Source organism: Cyanistes caeruleus, chromosome 1, assembly GCF_971803275.1.
Source record: "Cyanistes caeruleus chromosome 1, bCyaCae1.hap1.1, whole genome shotgun sequence".
NCBI classification, from domain to species: Eukaryota; Metazoa; Chordata; class Aves; order Passeriformes; family Paridae; genus Cyanistes; species Cyanistes caeruleus.
In genome coordinates, this window is record NC_141701.1 from 148,125,297 (window position 1) to 148,135,899 (window position 10,603).

Consider the following 10,603-nt stretch of genomic DNA (forward strand, 5'->3'; position numbering starts at 1 on the left):
GAGGCTGCTCTCCTCTGGCTCTGTGCATCGTGGCTGAGCTGCAACACCCGTGCTCTCCCTCCTGCTCTTGCTTCCCTCCCAAATCCTCATCAACCTCATTGTCCCAGACATTCTCTGCCCCTTGGAGGTCTCCATATTCTAAAGAAACCAGGTTAAAAACAGTTCAAACCCCAGGGAAAGCCTGACCTTTAAGAAAAAAGAAAGTCCCAAGCAAATTGGTCAAAACCTGCAATTCCTCCAATTTGTTTCAGCCATTTCTAGTATTGTGCTTTCCTGCCCTGAACTCTGACTTTAGAGCCATGAATTCTTCTTCTTGTCTCAGGTCTGGACACCACTTTTTGTGCTTCAGGGTGTCTGTATGATGAAAGTGCTACCAGATATGCAAGCACTGTCCAAGTGGTCATTCCTTGGAAAAAGGCCCCGTTGCTGGTGACCCTTCCGTAGATGCACCCTCTACTTGGGAGCTTATGGGAAGTGAATGTTTGGAAGATGCCAAAGCAACAAAGCTTTGAGTTCTTGGGTCTGATGTCAGAATAACCAGATCATTTCACTCTGCCCAGATTCCTGGCACTTGTTTAAGTACAGACATTTCAGAGGAGGGAAATGTCTTACCTTCCCAGAAAAACTGTGCTGACTTCCTCATCTTTCCTTGCACCACTGACATTTCTTAGAAATCTCCTCCCATGACAGGACAGAGATGTTGGCAGCTCTGGCCACTTTGCTCTAAGCAAAAAGCAGGTTTTTGTGGACTGATGAGAGATGATGTGGTTTTGAGGGTGTTCTTTTAGCAACACCTTTTGTGCAGCACTTTGTGGGGAGGTGCTCCATGAGGAGAGCTAATCTTCATCAGCCTCACACAAATTAAAAATAAATGTGAACTGAAGGGGCAATGAACGTTGCAGTGAGCTTGTTCTGGGTTTCCTGAGGCAGCTGGCTCAGCCTGAGCTGTGCCATTGCTCGCTGCCTACAGGAAGGCTGCAGGCATGGAGGCTGAAATCTCAGCTCCTTGCTGTGAGGAGGAGCAGCACCCACCCACCCCTGCTCCCAGCTCTCTGCTGGCTGTGTCCATCTCAGCTCCCAGAGCACATGAGGGACCTCCAGGCTCTTCTTGCTCCCAAAATTCACCTTCCAGGCGAAAGAATATGCTTCAGACAGCTCCAAAGACTAGCCTTGTTTTATAAATTTATTAATTAATAAATTGATAAATTAAACACAAATATTCCTCCACACACTGAAGGAGATCAATGTCATGTGAATGGTAATTTTTCAATTAGAAGAAGAGATTCTTTATGAAAAGGAAGCTGTAAATGTGATTTGCTTCTCCTCTTGACCTTGGGAGACCTTTACCTACATTTATTTCTCAAACCTGAATTAGCACCGTAATAACACGGGGCTAGAAAATTATACTTAAACCTCCCAGCTATTTCTGGGTTACAGAGGCTCTTTCTTTTTTTCAGTCTAACCTAGTTTTCCAGTGGAACATTCCCAGCCTCTACAAAGAGACATCCCAGTTTTCCTCCCCATATAATTATATAAAGTCTGGCCTATATTCATGCCCTTTTGCTCAGCTGTCTTTAATGTCAGCAAGGGCTCCTGCTCCCTTTGGACAGGTTGAGAGCAGGAGGAAATATTGACACCTCACCCCTGATTCTGCCCTGAAAATGGGCCAGATAAAAGTCATCACCACAGCCTATGAAGCCTCTTATTAATGTGTGCTTGGCTGCAATTCACTTGCCAAAGTCAAATTGTGTCCCTCCACCATGAGGGTCCCTGGGCTGTAAGAGGGAAAGAATCAAAGAATCACAGAATTCCAGAACTACAGAAGGGTTCTGGGGGAAAGTGAACTCAGAGATCATCTCATTCCATCCCCCTGCCATGGGCAAGGACACCTTCCACTAGACCAGGTTGCTCCAAGCCCCAGCCAACCTGGCTGAGGAACCATCACTGCCCATGGGATGGGGTGGAAATCTGAAAAAGGTCCTTGCAAGAGAGAGTGGGATCATGGCACAGGATAGGATTTTTTCTCCACAGACAGGGATGGCATTGATGAGTAATGTTAAAAATCTCAGCAAGGTAGTGGTAATTTGTTCCTTACTTTTACATACTGTTTTTTTTAATAAAGAAAAAAAAAATAAAAAATGAGAAGATCTCTGCATTGCTCTATCTTGTAGGCAGAGAGCAAACTCAGGATGCTCAAGGCTGCAGTCCTCCAAGAAATGTTAAAAATTGCTGGTCTTAAAACTCAATTGAATAATTTTTTTAATCTTGTGTCACCAAATAAATATTTGGATGGGGTTTTTTTTGTTTGTTTTCTTGTTTGTCTTTAGTTGTTAGATTGTTTTTTCCAGCATTTCCAAGGGGAATGAAAAGCAATTCAGGATAGAAGATATTCATCCAATATGACAACATACTATCCCTTTCCAAGGAGATTTGCATTTTCTGGACACACACAGACTTCTCCAGGGGAGGAATCTCAGGGGAGAGTTTGGGCTTCTGCAGACCTCAGCACCAGTCACTTCCAGTTTGGGTCTCGTTTCCTCCATATCATCAGTATCAGTAGAAAAGTGGATCCAAACCAGTGGTTTTTCCAGCCTCAGTGAGATATTCCTGCTGCTTTCAAGAGGCTCTGAGTCAGGCCATGCTTTGCCACATCAGCAACACTGAAGTTTGACAGAATTGACAACTGGTGCAATCAGAAAATATCTTCAGAGTGACAGCTCAAAGCTCTGCCTGGCTCTTGCCATGATGGGCAAAGCACCCCGAGCTCTGTGCTGGGCACAGATGGGCACATTTGCATGGACAGACTGTTTTTTTGTTTTCCCAGGCTTTTGCTGAGTGATCTTGAACTGTCCAGCAAGAAGTTCCACAGTGCTTGATGGAGGGGTGTGGGAGCCGGCTTGCTTTGCCACAGGGCAAGGAAAGCTTGTGTTATTCCACAGTGTCCCTGGTGATTTTATTTCAGTGTCATGAGTGACAATAAAACAGGACCCAAATCTTCAGCTGTAGTGCTGAGCCTGCTGCTCTCTCCAGAATCTCTGGGCTCTGCTCACCCTTGGCTGGGGGCCTGGAAAGTCTGGACACTTCTGTCCTGGGTTGAAACAGCCCTTTCCTAACTTGTTACTGGCAGCCCCCAAAAACTGAGACACCCACCATGAGTCACAGCAATGGACAAATTCCTCCAACTGGATGTTTCTAATTTTAAATAATAATAATAATAATAATAATAATAATAATAATAATAATAATAATAATAATAATAATAATAATAATAATAATAATAATAATAATAATAATAATAATAATAATAATCCCAAAAGCAGGACTGCAGGGTGCTTTGCATCTTCTAGCTGCTGCTCACAGCTGGAGTGTGGACACCTTGTCTTGCCTGGAAAACCCAGTCCAGTGCCAGCCCACCTGAGATCAAATAATGAGAGTGGAAAATGTGAGGCCTGCTTAAGGATGGAGGGGATGGGTGAGGAACACCCTTTCCTGGAAAGGGAGACACCAGGCTCCAGTTTTAGAGTGTTTTGCTATATTGCACAGTTCCCTCTACAGGTCGCAGCAAGAAACACCGGTCACCCTGGGGATGACTGATGTGGGAAAGAAATGCAAATAAAGGTAATAAAAAGTTAGTGGCCAGCTGAGGAAGGGGCTTTGATTCTGGATGGGAGGAGGTTTTCTCAGCTGTTTTTCATGTTGGCTTTGAGAAATCCCTACCGAATTTTTAGTTTTGGTTTTAAGGTTGTAATATCCCTGATTTTTTATAGATCAGACCAGATGCTGGTGAGCTTACACCTCAGGTATTACCTTAATATGGAAAATTATTGTTATGGCTAATAGTTTTAATAATAATAATAATAATAATAATAATAATAATAATAATAATAATAATAATAGAAATCAGGAATCTCCTCTGAGGTTTTTGACCATCGTCATGGGACAATTAATGGCTGGCAACCGGTTAAATCCCTTTTTCACATATTTCCCTCCTGCAGGCAGACTCACACTTTCGCAAGGAATTTGAAGGCTGCACCAGCAAAAGACCTGAGCAAACGCAACACCATCACAGAGGTGTGAATCTTTCACCCTGGTGCTTGGCAGGGTGCTTGTGTTGCCACCTCAACCTGCAGCAAAGGCTGTAAACTTGACTGATGACAGCAGCTGGCAAAATCCAGCCCACCCAAGGAAAATAAGCACCTTTGGAGAGGTCAATATGATGCAGGAATCTGGTTCTCCATGGCATCTTACTCTCCTGAAAATCCCAGTTTTGGTGGCACTGCCTTCCACCAGACTTTATCCTGGGTGAACAGAGAACCTTGTGTTTTATCTGACACCAAAGCATGTATTGTACTTTTAGTTTGGGCAAGTTGTTTGAAGGATTTAGAATACACAGCTGTATGCTTGAATGTGTTTTACTCCCAACCATGGTGCAAGACAAGGCACATCCCTCCTTCCACCCAGCATCCCTCAGAAGAGCTCCCCTCGCAGAGCATGGATTTCTCAGGGTGACAATCCCCCTGTACAGCTTTAAAAGTCTTCAGCATAATCAGAAATGTATTATTTCCCTTCCCTCAATGGAAAATTAGATTTAATCATGCTTTGTCTGAAAGCAGATGAAAACTGAAAAACAGTTCTCCCAAAAAACATCCCAAGCATCAGCAAACAGGAATTAGTTGTACTGCAGCATGAAGTATCTGGTTTCCCAGCTGTTTTGGCAAGTGAACAGACACTTAGTCAAAGAAGTACTCACCCCTTGAAAAAGAGGGTCAGTGGAAATTTTTGGAGTGCTGTTTTCCACCTCTCTGTCCCCTGGGTTTATGACCTGGGTGGCTCCCTGGAGTACACAGTGGTGGGTTCTGGGGAGGTTGAGGGAGGGGAGGTCTGTCCCCTTTCCCACTGCCCCTCCTGGAGTGGTTGCTGGTAACCACACAGCAAAGCACTGCCTGCTCAGCTCCCCCTCCACCCTCAGACCTGCAGCTGGACACTGATTTTTGTAGGCACATGACTGGTGGGGCTGCTTAGGGAAAGGTATAACACATAGAAGTGTCTCATCCATGGAGTTAACAATCAACAAACACCAGTTTAAAGAAGTTCTGCGCCAGCTCTTTGTCCAGGCCAGTGTTCGTGAGCCACCATGTCATTCTTATCACCCATAAACTTTATCTCTACATAGGTCCAGCTGCACTGTGTAACCTCCACGACAGCTGGCACTGGGTTTCACAGGTCAGTTATTTCTCTTGTGTGCAAAATCCAGCCTGGTCCTTATCTGCGCTTTGCTAAACCTCCTCCTAATCGTAAAACCCCGGCGGCAGCGCCTGGAGCCAGCGCTGCTGCCACAAAGGGCTCCTCTTTCTGCAAGAATGACCACAGCCTGTTAGGAGAAGTGCTGGGAATCCACACCACAAAAAATCACAGAGATACTACCACTCTGAAAAGAAACCCACGAAGTGTATTTCGCGACGACGTTTCTTTGATTGTTCTTAATTGCTTAATTTGACTCAGCAGTGCGGACCCCAAATTAATGAGCTCCTGTGGTACCACGGAGTCTGGATTATAAACTCAGACAACAGCCAGAGCAGGCATGGTAATGAGCCACACGACGGTGACGCTTTTCCCCCTCGGCTCTCCCTTTTCTTCCCACCTCCCTCCTGACTTGCAGCAAGAGCAAGGCTGTCTGCTTGCCTCGTTGTGATGGATTTCAATTCCCTGAACCATCCACAGTATTTGTTTTTGGAAGACTAATGTTTTGGAGGAATTATTAAAGAAGGAAAACAGGCTGGCTCCCTCTTGCCTTGCACTTTGATTTCTTAGCAGGGGTTGTCCCCCGTGAGTGGCTGCATTACTCCTGGCGCGCTGCAGCCCCGGCCCAGGATAGGACACAAGCAATTAAATGCACTCAATAATGCCTATCCTGAACTTTAAAGCATATTTTATTCTTGCAGAGCAGGACAGCGTGATGCACTCTGATAATCCCTCACAGCTGTTGCACAGTCTTTCCTCTCTTTTTGTTTTTTTTTTTTTTCCTGTTAAAATCTGATGCTGAACAACGCCCTGTGCTTGCCAGGAGCAGAGCTGAACCCTGGGAGGGTGGTGGGTGCTGCTGGAAGCTGAGGAGCAGCCCTGAGGTCCCAAGCCCTGCACTCCCCATCACTGCTTGAAGCACCAGCTGATGGTGATGTAGAAAGCTGCTTTCTTTGCAAACCTCTTTTCCCCTGGAGCTCAGTGACAAAGAGGATTCGGGGCCACCCTGCAGAGGAGACCTGAGCTGAAGCTCAGGAGAGGGAGCTGAAGCTCGTGTGAACTTCTGGGCTGGGGTTTTGATTTGTGCTGTGCACCAGGGAAACTTTTTTTTTCTCAGGACTGTTCAGCCCTTGGGACAGGCCTGGTTTGCAGCCAGCAGTTTGGGATAAAAGAGCAATTCCTGGAGCTCTCTTTCCAATTGCTTTGCCTTGAAGTTAGCCTGGCTGCCAGGACATCTCTTATTTTGAACGAGCCCTGTCTTTCAGATGAGCTTGTCATCCTTGTCCTTGAAGTTCCTAATCCCTGCCTTGTTTGAAGGGAAGCTGGAGCAGTATCGCATGCAAAGGAAACACCGTGGGTTTGGTTTTCCTTGTTGTCTGAACCTTGTAAACAGGTTCCAGACACAAATAATGGTTTGTAAGTCACGTTCTTCTATCTCAGAGGAACCATTTCTAGTCTGCAACCTTCTGCTGATGCAGCAAAATAAGAAAAACAGCCTGGAGGGGAGAAGCAAATGTCCCAGGCTTCTCTTCCCAAACCCAGAGAAAGCTCTGAACGAGAACAGCTGCTCAGCAGAAGTCTCTCTGAGCAAGAGTGGTTTAAATTAGTAGGATTCAGGCTAATTAAAAGACTATAAAGACATAATTAAAAGAACTGAGACCAAGCTATATTAAATTAGTCCACCAGCCACCTTCCAAGCCAATGCAGAAGGATGCAGATGCTCTTCACCAGTCCAAAGCTGTCTGTGCCCTGAATGTGCTGGACAGAGCAGGAGCTGGTGGTGAAGTGGAGATTCCCAAGCAATCCCATCACTGCCAGAGTGGTAGAAAAGGGGATTTGTCCTGGGACAAGGTTAGTTAAGCAGGAAGGTGACAGAGAGGTGGTTCACCCCCAGGGTAATTTCCTCCTTCTCACATGAGTGCTCTCTGCAAGGATGGAAGTGCTGCTGGTGAGAAATCCTCGATTAAAGCACCCTGCTGCTCACAAATGAGCTTTGAGGCACTGCTGGCCCAGGGGTCTGCCCACAGCTCCAGGATGCCTCGGGGATGGCTGCAAAGACAGCGGCATCCTGGTGAGAGTGTGGGGGGAATATATCCAGAGAGGGCTGGGGGATGAGAAAAAGGGGACAAGGAAGAGAAATTAAATAAGAGTGGGAAAGAGAAAGAAAAGGAGAGAGTAGCACACAAAGAAAGAGGAAAAGGAGAGAAAGATAAAAAGAAAAAAAATAGGAAAGAAAAAGAGAGAGAAAGAGAAAGAGAGGAAAAGAGAGAAAGAGAGAAAGAAAGAGAGAAAGAGAGAGAGAAAGAGAGAAAGAGAGAAAGAGAGAAAGAGAGAAAGAGAGAAAGAGAGAAAGAAAGAGAGAAAGAGAGAAAGAGAGAAAGAGAGAGAGAGAGAGAGAAAGAAAGAAAGAAAGAAAGAAAGAAAGAAAGAAAGAAAGAAAGAAAGAAAGAAAGAAAGAAAGAAAGAAAGAAAGAAAGAAAGAAAGAAAGAAAGAAAGAAAGAAAGAAAGAAAGAAAGAAAGAAAGAAAGAAAGAAAGAAAGAAAGAAAGAAAGAAAGAAAGAAAGAAAGAAAGAAAAAGAAAGAAAGAAAGCTAAAACAATAAAAATAAAAAAGAAAATAAATAGAAAGATAAAAAGGAAAGAAAAGGAAACAGAAAGGAAAAAATGAAGGAAAATAGAAAGGGAAAGAAAAATAAAAAGAGAAAGAAACTAAAAGAGAGCAAGTAAAAGAGAAAATAAATTTAAAAGCAAAACTAAAAGAAGGAAAGTAAGAGAGAAAGGGAAAGAAAGGGAGAAAAAGAAAGCAAATTAATTGAGAGAGGGAGGGAAGGAAAGAGCAAAGGGCCGTGGATGCTTCCAGCTGTTCAGATACAGCAGAGCTGCCCCTTCACAGCTGTGCTTTCCATCTCTGTCCTGCTGGGCTGCAGCCCTTCATGGCACATGGAGGGCCCCAGGTGCACAGGGACCATCTGCCACGAGCAGCCCCTTTGGCCCAAGGGACATTTTCTGGGGTCAGCAGCATCCCCTTGCCCCTGAGGAGGAGGCTCAGGTGAGGTCCTGGAAAGGCCTGGCCTGGCCACAGGAGCTGCTGCACCCAGATAAGGACAAACTGCAGGACACAAGGATATGAAAACTTCCATTAAGCAGCAAAACCCACAAGTGTGTGGTGGCAGATGTGGCCAGAGCTGACTTGGAGCTCCTGCTCACAGCTGCTGAAGAGGCTCTCGATAGCTGCAGCTGCTCACACACCCGGCGCAAAAACCTCCAAATGCTTCTTTTCTTTGTGCTGTGTAAGACAAAAGTTGGGAGATTTTCCATGAATCGAGAATTTTAAAAATGCTGTTTGGAGACAAAAGAAGAGCTCTTGATTTTTAACACTGCTTGGAGAAAATCCCATTGAGAAACCAGGAAGCAAAATATATTGTGAAGTGCAAAGCTGCGCCACGCTGAAGATTTAAAAATGTTTCTTTGAAAGCAGTAAGGATAAGGGTGGTTAGATTTTCTGAGATGCTTCTTACAGGGGAAAGAAAGGAATTCTGTAGATATTTGACTACTTTACTTTAGTAAGTAATAAAAAATAAATTTTTAAAAAGAAAGAGAAAGAGAAGGAAAAAAAATAGAAAATAAAAAAAGAGGGATTGGGCAAAACATGCACAGAATCCATAATGGTTAAGAAAAAACTTTTTTTACACATCCCTCTGTCTTCCTGCTGAAGGCTGAAAGAATACCATGTACAAACCCACTGTGATATGGAATTTACATAACTTTTTTAATAAAAAAATTAATAAACTTTGTATAGGTTATGGAAGCCCCATCCCTGGAAATCTTCAAGACAGGTTGGATGTGGCCCTGAGCAACTTGGTCTAGTGGAAGAAGGAAGAAAGAAGGTGTCCTTCCTGTGGCAGGGGGTCCATCTTTAAGGTCCCTTCCAACCCAAACCATTTAATGATTGTGTGATTCTATGATTTGATCATTGATCACCAATCAATGATTGATTCAATTTGGTGCCCCAGCCACCAAAACTGGGATGACACTGGCATGACCTTGCCCTGCCCCAGGAGGGATGTGTGGGCTCCAATTCTCCCATGGTACAGCTATTAAGAAAAATGTTTGAGCCCATCTGACCTCCATCTATCCTAAGAATAGAAACCTGGATAAAGGTGACAATACTGAGCTCATCTCCTACTAGCAGGCAGAGAATTCAACCCCACCCACCAGGAGAAGCTGCTTTTGGGGTTTACTCCACTGGACACCAGTAAATTCACCCCACAAATCCGACAGAGGCAGTAAAGTAGTTTTCAGTGTCAGTTCATCTCAGGGCACTATGATCTTATGAAAAGAATGGAAAGTGATGAGGACTGGGGTTCTGGGACCACTGAGAAGGGATGTGGTTGAATTTTTAAGGTATCCCCATGTGCTTTGATGGTAACTGATATCCATTTGCTAATTTTAGTGGTTATTAGATTGTTTTGTAATGAAATAGTGGTTTCACTGGTAGAATTATATAACAGTATCCAAAAGATTTCAACACAGGGGTTAAAAAATGTTCTGTGTGTGAAAGCCATGCTGAGGCCATGCCGTCCTGTTCAGCTGAGGTCAGAAGAAGGTCAGCTTGGTGCCACCCCATGAATTTTACAGCTGGTTGTATCATGCCTCTGGGGGCACAGCTGTACCCACACCCCAGAGTGGGGCAGCAGGAGGATGTAGCTTCTGAACCTGGCAGCTTCTTGTTTTGTCCACTGCTCCTAATTCTTCTGTTATCCAAGACAATGAGCTGTCAGTCATCCCTCAGGAATTCTCTGGACTTTCCTTGTATCTCTGACCATTTATTTTCCAAACTAGACCATCTCTCCTCCCAGGCCTTCAGTCACTCATGTTACTTTGCATGAATCTTTCCCAAACATCTTACTTCCTCTGAGTGCTATGGGACCAAAGTGTCACAAGCTACAGACAACAACATCCTAAGCTCCCTTAGAACCTGAACCATCCACTGAGTCAATGTGGATGTGCCTGAGACATTTGTAGCAATGCAATGACATTTTCTGCTCTGTTCTCCACTTTTTCACAATTCCCAGGGTCTGATTTGATTCATAGTGACAGAGATTGTGGCTTGATGCAAACGTCCTGAAAGGTGCCCCATAGTGTGGCCTCAGAAGGCTCAGGGCATGGATCTGTGCCCTTTTCTAGCACCAGCTGGGCTGCCTGAGATGACTTTACCCAGTCCCCTGTCACTGGCTGCTTTCATCTCTCTGGTAGCTCTGCTGCTCATGCAACAGACCCCTAGTTCATGCTCTGAAGCAGCTGGGACGTGGCTTAAACCCTTTTAAAACATCAGGTCCTTGCTAACCCATATTTTTAAGCA